This window comes from Macaca mulatta, chromosome 14, assembly GCF_049350105.2.
Source record: "Macaca mulatta isolate MMU2019108-1 chromosome 14, T2T-MMU8v2.0, whole genome shotgun sequence".
NCBI lineage: Eukaryota > Metazoa > Chordata > Mammalia > Primates > Cercopithecidae > Macaca > Macaca mulatta.
In genome coordinates this window covers 38,061,860-38,075,718 of record NC_133419.1, presented here as the reverse complement: position 1 = coordinate 38,075,718, position 13,859 = coordinate 38,061,860, and the positions used below count along the sequence as shown (strand labels likewise).

Here is a 13,859-nt window from a genome sequence, read left to right as displayed (position 1 = left end):
CACCATATTTTCCATTATTTTCTAGATGCTCAAAAGAACAAAAGGAGTTTTTAACCGTACAGGCACAAAAATGTGCTTCGTGTTTTAGGGAAAATAAGTGAAACTTAAAAAAAAAAAAAGAGTTTATTGTGATGGCTAAATGAACCAGGAAAAGCAGTTCTCATTCCATCTGTTGCAGCTCTGTTTTAAATTAGGATGATAGAGCCAGCTATTTGAATGGAAAGGGGCCCTAGGACATCTAATAATGAAAATACCTAGCATTTCCTGAATGTTTACTATGTGCCATGCACTAGGCTAAGTATTTCGCATAGACTGTGTCCCATAACCTCAGCACAACCCTATCAGCTAAATAGACTAATTTTCCCTGTTTTACAGATACTGAAACAAAGAGATGGAGAGATAAATGACATTCCAAGGTCCTACAGCTATTTGGGCCTTTCATTAGAGCCACAATACATTTTAGAGACCAGTGAGGTCTTAACTCTACTCTAGGGCTTCTAGGACTACTGTAGGCACAAGCGCTGTCCAAAAAGGGAGAGTCAGAAAGACTCCCACCCATCTTACTTTTCTTTCTCCCTGTGGTAGACAGAATAATGGCCTTCCAAAGATGCCCATGTTCTAACCTCTAGAACCTGTGATATGTTATCTTACACGGCAAAAGCAACTTTGCAGATGTGACTAAGTTCAGGACTGGGAGACAGCGAGATTATCTAGGATTATCCAAGTGGGCCCAATCTAATTACATAGGACCTTGAAAATACAGAACCTTTCCCAGCTGTGATCAAAAGGAGTTGTGATTGTGGAAGAATGATCAGAGAGATGCAATGTTGCTGATTTTGATGATGGAGGAAGGGCCATGAGCCCCAAAACTGGAGTTTCTAGAAACTGGAAAAGGAAAAAAAAAAAAAAAAAAGCTGCTACCACAGAACCTCCAGAAAGGAATTCAGTCCTGCCAACATCTTGATTTTAGCCCAATGAAAGCCATGTGACTTCTAACCTGTTCAACTATAAGATGATAATCGTGTGTTTTGTTTTGTTTTGTTTTCTTTTGTTTTGTTTTGAGACCAGAGTCTGACTCTGTCTTCCAGGCTGGAGGGCACTGACACCAACTTGGCTCACTGCAACTTCTGCCTCCTGAGTTCAAGAATTCTCGTGCCTCAGCCTCCCAAGAAGCTGGGACCACAGGCATGTGGCACCATGCCTGGCTAAGGCTGGTCACGTTGACCAGGCTGGTCTCAAAGTCCTGGCCTCAAGTGATCTGCCTGCCTTGGCCTCCCAAAGTGCTGGGATTACAGGTGTGAGCCACCATGCCCGGCCCAATAGTATGTTGTTTTAAATGACTTAATTTGTGGTCATTTGTTATGACAGGAATAGCAATTTCATATACCCCTGTGTTAGGCAAATCATCTCCACTATGTTTTTGAGATTGATTTTCAGTGTGATCTTTTATTTGGGAAAGAAAACAAAGGGGACTTTTCCTGTTTTTGTTTTGTTTTGTTTTGTTTTTTCAAAGTTGAAAACTAATTCCTCTTTTTTTCCCCCAGAAGAATAATGCTTATGCCTGGAGACAGAATGGGCTTTTTCTGTGGTCACTCCATGACAGGCCATCAAGCCCAGTGTTTACTTAACTGCAGCACCACTGAGTGCTCAGGAACCTCCCCTTCTGAGTCAGGGCTACAACTATGGGCTCTGATGCATAATCTAGCACTAAATATTTAATGAAAAGCTTTGTCACTCAGCCATTCAACAAAAATCCCTCAGGATGGATCAGACAGTATACCATGCATTGGCAATGAAGGGATGAATGCACCTCAGTCCCACCACTGGGAAACTCAGGCACTTACATTACAGTGACTACAATTATGATATGCAGGGCAGGTTCTATGGTTTGTTTGACCCCTCTAAACCTCATGCTGAAATGTGATCCCCAGTGTTGGAGGTGGTGTCTAATGGGAAGTGTTAGGGTCATGGGAACAGATCCCTCTCAATGGCTTGGTCCACTCCTCATGGTAATAAATGAGATCTTGCTTTATTCATTCCCCCAAGAGCTGGTTTCTAAAAAAGATCCTGGCACCTCTCACCTCTCTCTCTTGCTTCCTTTCTCATCATATGATCTCCGCACAGCCATCTTCCCTTCCCTTTCCTCCATGATTGAAAGCTCCCTGAAGCCCTCACCAGAAGCAGATGCTGGTGCCATGCTTCTTGTGCAGCCTGAAGAACCATAAGCCAAATAAACCTCTTTTCTTTATAAATTACCCAGCCTTGGGTATTCTTTGACAGCAATGCAAGCAGACTAAGATGGCAAGGCAGATCATAGACAAAGGCTACCTAGCTCAGTCCTACCTAGCTCATTTCCAGGAAATGACATCTAAGATAAGGCGTGAAAGATAAGTGAAAATTGACCAGGCATAGAAGAAAAGAATATTGTTTTGTGTAGTAGGAATAGCAGGGAAAGAGAGAAGAAATGGATAGCTTCCATGAGTCAAGAGAATGGTTGAAATACAGGTTTAAGGAGATGGTGGTCAGGATAGTTGAGATAAGAGAAGTAAACCAGAGTGGGTACAAAAGGCCTTGTGAGCTAAGTTTAAAATTCTCTCGAGTTTACTATCCCTGAATGTCCATTACCTGATGACAAGGGGAAGCCATGGAAGGTCTACTGTAAACTGACACAGAGAGATACCAAACACAGGGCCAGGACAGAATAGGGACACAATAAATACCTGTTGATTCTGAATTCAAGTTGGTGATTCATATAATCAAGGTGTGTGAAAAGTGCAATGGGAGCAAGGAGGAGGGACGGGCTAGCTCTACCTGCAAGGGATGGGAAGATTCATATGCAGGCAAAGTTGGCTTGGGCCTTAAAGGGTGAGTACCACAATGGGTGTGTTAAGTGACTTGTTATTTTTCTCTGCTATCTTTAATTAGCACACACTGACAGTCTTTGGAGTCCATCACATTCTCAAAGACCTTCGTGCCTTGAAAATCCTGCAAATTCACACCTCTATTTCTAGTTTTTTTATTTTGTACTAATGATGTGTCATCATAGTATAATGTTGGACTAGCTTTCCAAAGGCATGTGGTAGAAACTGTCCCCATCCCCAACAACCTTCTTCCTTACCAACAAAACATTATTTTTATTCAAGACAGAAAAGTGCCAGCCCTGGGTTGGTGGGGTTAAATCATGATTGACCTAAGTCAGCCATGACTATTTCATTAACTTGCCAGACATTTTTCCAGGCTCCCTTGCATCTGAGGGCAGTTATGGGACCCAGTTCTGGTCAATAATATTCTGGTCATTTAGATATAAGAGTGAATCAGCTGGGAGGGCTTCTGGGATACTTTTGTTTCCTCACTGATAAAATGACATAGTCATTCCAAGAAAAGGATCTTTTGCCACGCCACACTCCTACTCCTTGTCACCTCTCTACTTTTGAATACTGTTGTGATATCTGGAGACATGGCAGCCATCTTGAAACCATGAGACAACAAGAATCAATTACTTACATAAATATGGAGATTAAAAAGTGTCTGTCAACTCAATAATACTGTGGAACTGCTGTTCTCACTTTAGACTACTTACCTCCAGACATCCTGTTATGTGAGATAATCAAGCTGATATGGTGTGGGCCACTATCAGTCAGGGTTTTATTACTATAGCCAAATACATTTAAAATTATATAGATGTTTCCAGAAAGAGGACTACCTTTCTTCTCACCAGCATTATGTAGCTCTAAGACTATCAATAAAGTGGCCAACTAGCCACATGAAGATGCAAGATATTGTTTTCCCAATCCAGAAAACAGAAAAATTTCTTCCTTTAATCTTCCCTTCCCAATAATGACTCTTCCTTGGCTAAGAGGAGATGTTTGCACTTCAGATTTCATACTTTCAAATATCACCTATTGCTTCATCGCCCCTTATATTTGGCCAGGCCTTTATTCATGGTGGTCATTCTGGAGACCCCAGCTGGCTAAGAAAATTGAACTTGTCAAAAAATCAGAGTGAGATTCTCCTTGGCAACCTCAAAGGTAAGCTGTCACCAGCCCTGTCAACAGTCACAGCAGAAAGAGAGCTATTTATTCATCTAAGACCTTCATGAGTCACAGTCTAAACATTCTGCAAACCCTCCCTGGCAAGTCATACCCTGCCCTAGTCTCTGGGGAGAATGCTTCCCACCCAGAGCCACTTCAACACAACAGACTCTTGGCTTTTGGCTGTCTAATCTTTGGGCTGCACAAGTGGTCATGTTATTAATGACTCTGAGTCATCATATAGGGCATTTTATCTGGAGTGTGTGTAAAGAAGAGGAAGATGGAGGCCTACTGTAGCCCAGACAAGAAGTGAGGCTTCCCCTTGCTATGCCTCTGCCTCACTGTGTGCCCTTCAAAATGCAACCTATTTCCTGCATTATAAGGGTTCAAATCTCTCCACTTCTTGGTTACCTCCTTTTTTTTTTTTTTTTTTTGAGATGGAGTTTTGCTCTTGTCACCCAGGCTGGAGTGCAGTGGTGTGATCTTGGCTCACTGCAACCTCTACCTACCAGGTTCAAGTGATTCTCCTGTCTCAGCCTCCCAAGTAGCTGGGATTGAAAGCACCCACCACCAAGCCCGGCAAATTTTTAGTAGAGACAGGGTTTTGCCATGTTGGTCAGGCTGGTCTCTAACTCCTGACCTCAGGTGATCCACACGCCTTGGCCTCCCAAAGTGCTGGGATTACAGGTATCGGCCACAACGCCCAGCCATGACCTCCCCTTTTAATGCCCTCTTGTTTGTCAGTGTCAATCAGCATTCAAAGAACTGAACAATACTCAAGTGGGTTCGCACAGTGCTGAGGTGAGAGAGATGGTAGACAAGGGCTCTGTTTTATATATATATATATTTTTTTTTTAATTTTAAGCCTAGATTTTTTTTTTAAATTTATTTATTATTATTATTATACTTTAAGTTGTAGGGTACATGTGCATAACGTGCAGGTTTGTTACATATGTATACTTGTGCCATGTTTAAGCCTAGATTTTTAATTACACTTTTTCATTTTTGTTTTAAATTTCTGCTCCATGCCAGTGTATACAGTGAATATGACCATCCCCTTTGAATCTGAAGCCTTGATGGCACCTTCCATGCAAAGCTTGACTCCGTGTATGTGGTTTAGTTGTTACTTCTTTCAGGAAGTCTCTTCTGATTTATTTAAGTGGTGCTCCATTTATGAGTCCCTATAACACCTTCTACTTCTTTAACAAAAGAGCTTATCATACTGGTAATTTGGTCACTCTTATGATTGCAAGGTCTGCGAGAGGAGGGTCTATCTCGTGACCTATGTCAAGAACATTTTCTGACACATAGTGGGCACCTCAAGTAACATACAGTGAGTGAATGGGTAGAGGGGCCACCTTCTACAGCCTTCTACAACTGAGCAAATCCCAAAACTGGCCTTCAGGCCCCCAAACTTGCACTAAGCTTGCTGGAGAAGATTGGGAGAGGACTGATCAGAGGGATGTTTCTGACATTCTATCATTCTGTGGTGATGGCAACATCAATACCTTGTGGATATGGACCAAGGCTTATACTTTTCTGTGCAATAAAAGAGAATCTGGCTGGCCACAGTGGCTCAAGCCTGTAATCCCAACACTTTGGGAGGCCCAGGCAGGAGGATCACTTGAGCCCAGGAGCTTGAGATCAGCCCAGGTAACATAGTGAAACCTCATCTCTACTGAAAAAAATTAAAAGTCAGTCAGATGTGTGGGCATGCTCCTGTAGTCCCAGATACTGAGGAGGCTGCGGCAGAAGGATCACTTGAGCCTAGGAGTTCAAGGCTATAGTGAGCTATGATCGCACCACTGCACTCAGCCTGTTCAACAGAGTGAGACCTTGTCTCAAAGGAAAAAATATATATAAGATGGAAAAAATTGGTCTTAATATTATAGGCTTGCTGCAGAGATTAAAGGAGATTGCATGCTCACAGTCTGTGGCACATAGTAAGCGTTCTTTACATGCAACTGCTCTATTATAAGCTAAGAAGGGACTAAAAATCAAAATCAATTTTTCTTCCTGTTATAACATATCCCTCCCACCTGAATGTCTGCCCCAGTGTGGTGTTGCCAGGGGATGCTAGGTTTTATCTGGCTATCTTTCAATGCCTAATATGCCACCTAATTTGAAATCAGCTGGCACTCACACACACAGTGTACCCTCTTTTCCATAAATTCAGATTGTACCTATTTACCTGGACTTACCAAGAACTTGCACTGTGACCTTTTCCAGATGCAGTCCAGCTTTTAAGATTTTATGTGTAATCCCCATCTCTCCTGACCTTACTGGACTTTGTATCTGGACTCTCTGGAGTATGAGTCCAAGCAGCCCTCATAGACTCTGGCATGGGTTTGTCTGCTGACTCTCCTGGCTCCCCATTTCCTCAGCTGAGACCACAGTCAACTAGCCAGCTGGCTTCCTGCCTGAACAACCAAACCCCCTGGTTCCAGCACAGAAATGCTACCCAGGAAAAGTGTATGGAATCCAGTGTCCTTGTGTTTCCTGTCCATTTCCAGCTCATGACTGGGATGGGGCTGAGACCCTGTCCTCAACAAGGATAAAACCTCCTTGGAAATGGCTATATGCCCCACACCAAAGGACCAGAAAATTGTCCATTAGTAGACACATGTGAGTGTGGGAGTGAACCCCAAGAACCTATCAATTACCCTGACCTGAAAAAACACTATCAACGTAAAATGCAGCCCAGAGAATAAACATATCCCAAATCAGTTTCAAAGTGTGATTGACACCAAATACATTCATTTTCGGGGAGCCATGTTAAACAGGAGAAGGGGGAAACTCATTGAGCACCATATGCCTGACATATTCTCACATAATCCACACAACATCCTGTAACCTTGATAGCTCTGTCTTTAAGGTGAGCTGTGAAACTCAGATCGGATTAGTAATTTACCCTAAAAGTTACATATTAAGTGGCCAAACATGGATTCAAGCCCATATCTGTCTCCAAGCCCAAGGTCTAAGCACTCTCATTCTCCCATACTAGACATAAAAAGGTAAAGCTGACCTTCTGGAGACGATTACCAAAGAGACATAATGCCTCCCCTTGGTAGACACTCTACCCTTCTCCTTTCCCCTGCAGACTCTCTGTTGAGATCCTGCCCAGTTAGCCAGCAGGCCTTATTCTTCGTAAGGCCTTTAAGAAGGCCCTCTCTACTTAGAAAGGCAGTAGCATAGAGTACAGTCATTAAATCTGGTTCCAGAGCCAGGTAGCCTAGGTTCAAATCCCGGTGCCACTACTTATTAGCTGTGTGACGTTGGACAAGGTGTTTAGAGTGTCTGTGCCTCAGTTTTCTCTTCTGTAAAGTAGGGACAACACTAGTAATCTAATCTATCGCATGGGTGGTTGTGAAGATTGACAGAGTTCATATGGGGCTGACACATATTAAGTGTTCAATGAGTTTCAGCTACCAGTATTACAAGTTAATTTTATAAAAATTTGACAAGGTGTTTTCAAACTCATTGGGCAGATGAGGGAACTGAGGCAGAGAACAGTTAATATCGTGTCCATGGTCACACTGCTTATCACAGGGAAAGACAGGATCGGTTAAAAAGAAAAGGGGGGGTCTCCCGATTCCTTACCCAGGGCGCTCTCTCCTCCTGCTCACTTAACCAAGAGGCAGAAAAAGCAATTTACCTGTTAATGCAAGACATAATCTCCCCTCCCTGAAGTTCTTCCTGTCACATGAACCACAAAGGAGTCACCACCAACATCCATTTATTTATAAACCTACAACATTAGCCTCTTCACTTAAAAGCCTCTTGGTAACTTGCTGGTTAAAAGCGTTTCAGATTCTGTCAGAGAAACAAGCTCACACTGACATCTTGTCTCCATATGCCTTTGAAAACCTGCTGAGAGTCCCTTAATCCCTCGCTGAGGAACGTTCCTCTGCACTGTGTTCTAAGGTTTCCACCGTTGGGTGTGGGTATTTTCTGAAAGCTCTCTCTTTTGAAAAATTCCCATGCTTTGAGTCATGCCAAAATCAGAGGGAAATGAATGCTGCCAAAAGTCCCAACATTTACATAAGCTCTTAATCAGCCCTCTAGTTCATTACAGTGTGACATATCAGTTACACTGCTGTTCAGGCAAAGAAATGGGGTCTCGGAATCTGCAGAGGGCCCTGGAAAATTGTGTTCTCTGAGTGGAAGTGGAGCAGGTTCCAGCTTCTCCCTTTATAAAAGTTCGATCTTGGCTGCATTTGTGTTGACGTATTTAGTAAATATGTATTGGTTTCTTAATATGGGGACCATAATAGTGGATGGAGAGACAATAATAAGTAAAAAAGATATGACCCCGACTTTATGGAACTTATAGTCCAGATGGACAACAGACACTAATCAAAGTAAGGGATACTGTGAGAGTGTGCAGCGGGGGGCATAAACTTGACCCCATCTGGGGTTCAAGAAAAGCTTCTGCTGGTAAACGACGCTTCACCTGGAATCTGTAGGTTTGGACAGCAGGAATGTCTAGGCAGCGTAGTACAAAGCTGGGTAGACGAAGTAGAGAGAGCAGAGGAAATGAAGATAGATGAAGCCAGTGAGCTAAATATGTCTTTATTTTAGAGCTGTGGGAAACCGCTGAGAGCCTGTAGCCACCGTGTCTAAGGGCGTCACCATCCTGATTATAATAAAATATTCTCGCTGTATTATGGTTATTTCCCTGTCATTGGCATAATAGCTACTATTTTGCCAGCACTATGTTTATATACACACATATATATATTTACATTATATGTGTTTTTATATACATAGAGACTATATATACATACACAAACACACGGTCTCACCAATCCTTGCCCCAACTCTATAAAGAATATACTATCATTATGCCCATTTTACCGATGAAAAGAAGAAGGCTCAAAGAGGGTAAATAATCTGCCTATGACTACACAGATTAGACAGGTTGGAAGGCAGATCTCTCTGATTCCGAGGTCCAAGTTTTTAACAAATCAATACTGCAAGTTCCCTGCAGTCGGGAGCTGGGTCTTTCTGATTCTGCTTGGTTCGCTAATGCCTGGCCCACAGGCATTACAGGTGTATGGAATTAACTTCGTTGCTTGTCCAAGCCTCCTGTCCCCTACTCCTCACCTAATCATAGGTGACACTTCTAAAGCCCTTACTTACTGCATGCCAGCTATGGTTCTAGTACTTCATGCATATTTTCTCATTTTCATCTTTGCCACAACCTATGAGGTAGGTACTATTATTTTCATCCTCTCCATTTTTCAGACAAGAGAACTGAGTTACAGAAGCATTAATAGCTTCACTAAGGATACACAGTAATAGGTGGCCCAACAAAGATTCTAACCCAAGCAGACTGGATCCAGAGCTTGGACTGCTAACAACTAGAGATTATTGTTCCTCTCGCAATCCAGCCACATGAATCTCCTTTATGTTTGGTGCAAAATATGCATTGTTATTCACCTCCAGCCTTCACAAATGTCAATGTCTCTTCCTATGCATTCTCCTACCCACCTAACCTCACTTTCCCTTGGGTTCCCTCCTATCCATCCTCCAGGACTCTTGGTCAGTGTCAGGTGCCCCTCCTGTGTGTGCCCCCCACATCACCCTGTGCTTCCCCTTCCCAGCACTCAGCACATAAACTGGGTGTTTCAACTACAGGTTCACTTGTCCACCTCCCACCCTTGACTTGAAGCCGCACAGGACAAGGTCCCAGGCTGCCCAGGCATTTCCATGTCTACAAAGCCTGCAGCTTGGCAGGGGCTCTAGCATTACTGTGAAATGACCAGATACATTTATAAATAAGTGAGTAAATATTGAATAGTTTTTTGTACCCTAAAGTGGTTAGCACATAGCAGGCCTCATTCAGTGTTGCTGAATGAAGAATCAAGTGTATAATGTTATTTCAGAATTGAATTTTTACTTGTGGTTTTCTTTTTCTCCCTCTTTGTTTTCAAAGCCCAAAGAAAGACGACAGAAGAACAAAGATGAAGGATGAGGCCACTGGTTTACAGGAAGGGTAAAGGAAAATGACCATCCAGATTTTTCGTCCAAGTTTAAGAAAAAAAAAAACCCTGAGGTCCTCCTAAACCCTAGGCATTTGAGCAGTCTGAGCGGTGGCCTCCTGGACTCCTTGTCTACCTGTATCTCCTGAAGCTTGGAGCCTGCAACAGCAGGCACAGGACCTCCACTGAGAGTGCTGGAGGCTCTGAAATGGAGCGCGGAAGCTGCCGTTAGCTGTGATTGTTCCTGAGCCGCAAGGACAGTGGCTGTTCTGAGCACTTCAGGAAGTACTTGCTCCAAGGGGCCCTTCCAGCTATTGTTGTTAGTCCTGAGCATGCTTGGCTGGCACCGGGACAGGCTGCCCTCTCCAGGCCAAGGGTTGGTCCAGGGCACCAGGGGCAGGAAGGCGAAGTGGGGAGGTAGTGGGGGAGGGAGGGATACACAAACTAGGAAGGAGTCTTGGGCCTGGGCTTCTCTTTTCTTCAGGCCATTAATGCCAGGAGCCACCTGCCTCTAGGTTTATTTCTGTCTCCTCTGGCCATATACTGCACAGATTCATGATAAACCAGATGCTGCCAGTGATATCTTGACTGGGTCCATAAGAACTATCGAGTGCCGTGAAAGGGACATGGGTTTTAGAGTCCAACACTCTAGCTTGCATGCTGGCTCTGCCTCCATGTGTGCCCTTGGGCACTTCTGAATCTCCTCTTCCTCTTCCTTTTCCTCTTCCATAAAAAAGAAATGATAACCAGCTTGAGAGGTCATAAGGATGAGATAAGCTAAGATTAATGAACTTGTCAGGTATACAATGGCAGTGGGAAAATGCTAGCTTCCTCCCTTCTCCTGAGCAGCTGGACAAGGAAGGGGTGGGTGTCGGGGGAGCTTGGGCAGCAGATGTCATATTTCGATGTGTTCCTCCCTAGCTCAGGCTGCAAGGCCTGGGCACTGAGCCCACTCCAGCCTGAATTCTCCCAACAGCTGGTCAGCTTCTCTGCTTGTCCTTGCTCGTGACTCCTGACTGAACCAAGAAAAGCCTCTGCTTTGCTCCAGTGACAAAAAAATAAATAACAAGAATGATGTAACACGTGTCTCTCAAGGCCACCAGCCACAGAGAAAGTCCAGGCATCCGGATCTGTACCCCAAATCCATACCAGCATTCCAAACCAATCCCCTGCTGTCCCTCGATTCTGGAAACTCCTGTGTTAACCCTCTACCTGCGGGCAGCACTGCCTTCCCATTGTCTCATGACCAAGGCCACCAACTCTGTCACTGAGGCACAAAATTGGCTGGAGGCAGGAAATGAGTTCCTAAGCACTAAGTCTTTGCAACCTGATCTTTAGTAATAATTTATTACTATATTATACTAGTTTAATTAGTAATAGCGAATTATTAATACTAAGTAAATTACTGGTTTATTCAGCAATAAATAAACACTTACTGAGCACAATATGCCAGACGCTCTTCTAAACTCTTTATGTTAACTTATTTAATCTTCACAAACACATTTTGAAGTAGGTACTGTTCATGACCCCATTTTACAAAAGAAAAAACTGAGTTTTAGGGAGTTTAATTGCTGAGCCAAGGCCCCAGAACTGGTAAGTTGCAGGTAAAATTTGAACCCATTTCTTCAGATGTCAAGTTGTGTTTTTTTGTCTTTCCATCATGCTACTGACTCCCAAACCAAATGAAACTGGCAGCCTGGATTCTTTCAGAGAGATGTTGTAAAAGAGTTCCCCCAGCAACCTCACCTGTTAAACCCCCAAACTAAGTCTGAAGAGCAAAGCAGGAGTCTGACTGCTCTTCAAAGGGAGAGATGTCAGGAAGCACGATGTAGTGAACCCTCTTTCTGCTAGGTGCTAAGAGTGTAATCCTGGACCTGTCAGCGGCCCTCTCTGGTATTCAGGAGCCTCATCTGTAAAAGGAGAAGATAAAAGTAATTTGGCTTCAGACAAGATTCCTTCCAACCCTGACATTCCATAATCCTATGAAACAGCTACCATTTATTATTTCCTCTGTGCCAGATACTGTGCCGAGTATTTCACATAATCGCAGAATCATCGCAGCCAACAAATAGCTGCGATGGAGCTGCAACTGATGGAGCACTGGTTATTTGCCAAGCTCTGCTGTATGTACTTCCCCCTGTATTATCTCATTTAATCCTCAGAACAACACTAAGAGGAAGGTATTATTATCCCCACCACCCTCAAGGATCTAAGGCTCAGAAGAATGATACAAATCTACTCAAAGTCTCCCAATCATTAACTGCTGCTCTTGGGGTTTGAACTCAGATTTTTCTGACTCCATAACCCGTGCTTTTAACCACTGTACTACTTCAAGTGTCCCCTCAACATCAGGCAAGGACAGACACCAGGAACAGGTTGTGTTGGTTTTGATTATCCCACTGACTCTCCATCTGCAGTTGTTTTCCTTCCATTCTGATCATCAATCATAGTGTGACTTAAATGGGTCAGAGAAGGAGTCCCCAGCTGCCATGCACAGCCACAGCAGCCACCCCACAGTCCTTTCTGTGGGCTTTCTGGGCAGCATTCGTGGAAAGTCCGATCTGTAAAAATAAACTAACAAGGTTGGGGGCGGGGTCCCCTTATTTATTTAGTCATCGTTCCCCAAGGCTAAACTGGTGGCCTGGCAACAGTGAGTATTTTCTCTGAGCTCAAAAGCCAACTCCAAGTGCTCAGGGTGAACAGGTTGGGAAACTTGAGAACCACACAGACATCAGGAAAAATTCCATGAGTGGTTGTCTGTGGTCAAAGGATGATATGGCCCTGAGTTTGCTCTCCCCAGGAGAACTTGGAAGCTGTCCCCTTTTCCACCTCCCACCTCACTTGGAACTAAGTAAACCAAGAAATTCTAGGAAGCAGCCCAACCTGAAAGAGTTGGTTTCTCCAGGAAAGGAGAGAGGAGGGTGAAGAGGCCCAGGGTCTGTCCGTCTCCAAGGGATGGTGGGTCACAGAAGTCACTGACCAGCACTGCAGGCCAGATCTTGCTGGTCCGGCCATGGATTTTTCTAATCCTGTGGGCTGAACTGCACCCAAATGACTGCAGATGGAATCAGAGATGGAGGTCTCACCAGTCAGAGGAAAAGTATCCAAGTATCAGGAGAGATGTTGAGGCATAGTTCCAGGAGGAGCCATCTAAAAGCAGGCAGAGTTTGAATTGAAAGAAACTTCCAACTTGGAAAAAAAAAAAAAAAAAAGCATTTCTGTGCGGTCACTCCCTATGAGGCAGGAGAATAGGGTCTGGAGGCAGGGAACATAAGGCCGATTCATGCTGACTTCCTAGAACTAAATCAAATGCAAACACTTCAGCTATGACAGGAAATATCCTCTCCATTTACATAGAACATACACTGAGTAAATGACTTTGTAACTTTTTTGTAACTTTACTTCTTCCTCTTCATTTACATAGGATGTACACCAAGTAACCAATGGAAACCTCTAGAGTGTATTTACACCCCAGAAAATTCTGTAACGGGGGTTTTGAGCCCCTATGCTTGGCCTGCTCCCACCCTGTGAAGTGTACTTTCATTTTCAATAAATCTCTGCTTTGGTTGCTTTATTCTTTCCTTGCTTTGTTTGTGTGTTTTGTCCAATTATTTGTTCAAGATGCCAAGAACCTGGACACCCTCCACGGTAACAACTACAACCAAGGTCACCACATCGCACTACCTTACTTTGCTCCCCAAAAGCAGTTGTTAGCATTTATTCAGAATGTTCTCTGCTCTATCAATAAAAAAAAAAACTAGTAATTTCTGGAACAAAATCACAAATATACTCACTTTCACAAACAGTGTAGACATGTCAGGAATTCCATTTCTTATCCACAGGA

At 43.6% G+C, this 13,859-nt stretch overlaps 1 long non-coding RNA gene across 1 annotated transcript in view; it reads right to left on the bottom strand.

Annotated features, from left to right (window-relative positions):
- Window positions 1–13,413, bottom strand: part of LOC144334557 (uncharacterized) — a 177,302-nt gene extending 163,889 nt beyond the window's left edge. The window contains exons 1-2 of the long non-coding RNA XR_013404522.1: window positions 13,102–13,413; window positions 11,762–11,925 (exon numbers count right to left, since the gene is read on the bottom strand). This is a non-coding gene — a long non-coding RNA (uncharacterized LOC144334557). The remainder of the gene's footprint in view (window positions 1–11,761; window positions 11,926–13,101) is intronic.
- Between the last annotated feature and the right edge of the window lie 446 nt (window positions 13,414–13,859).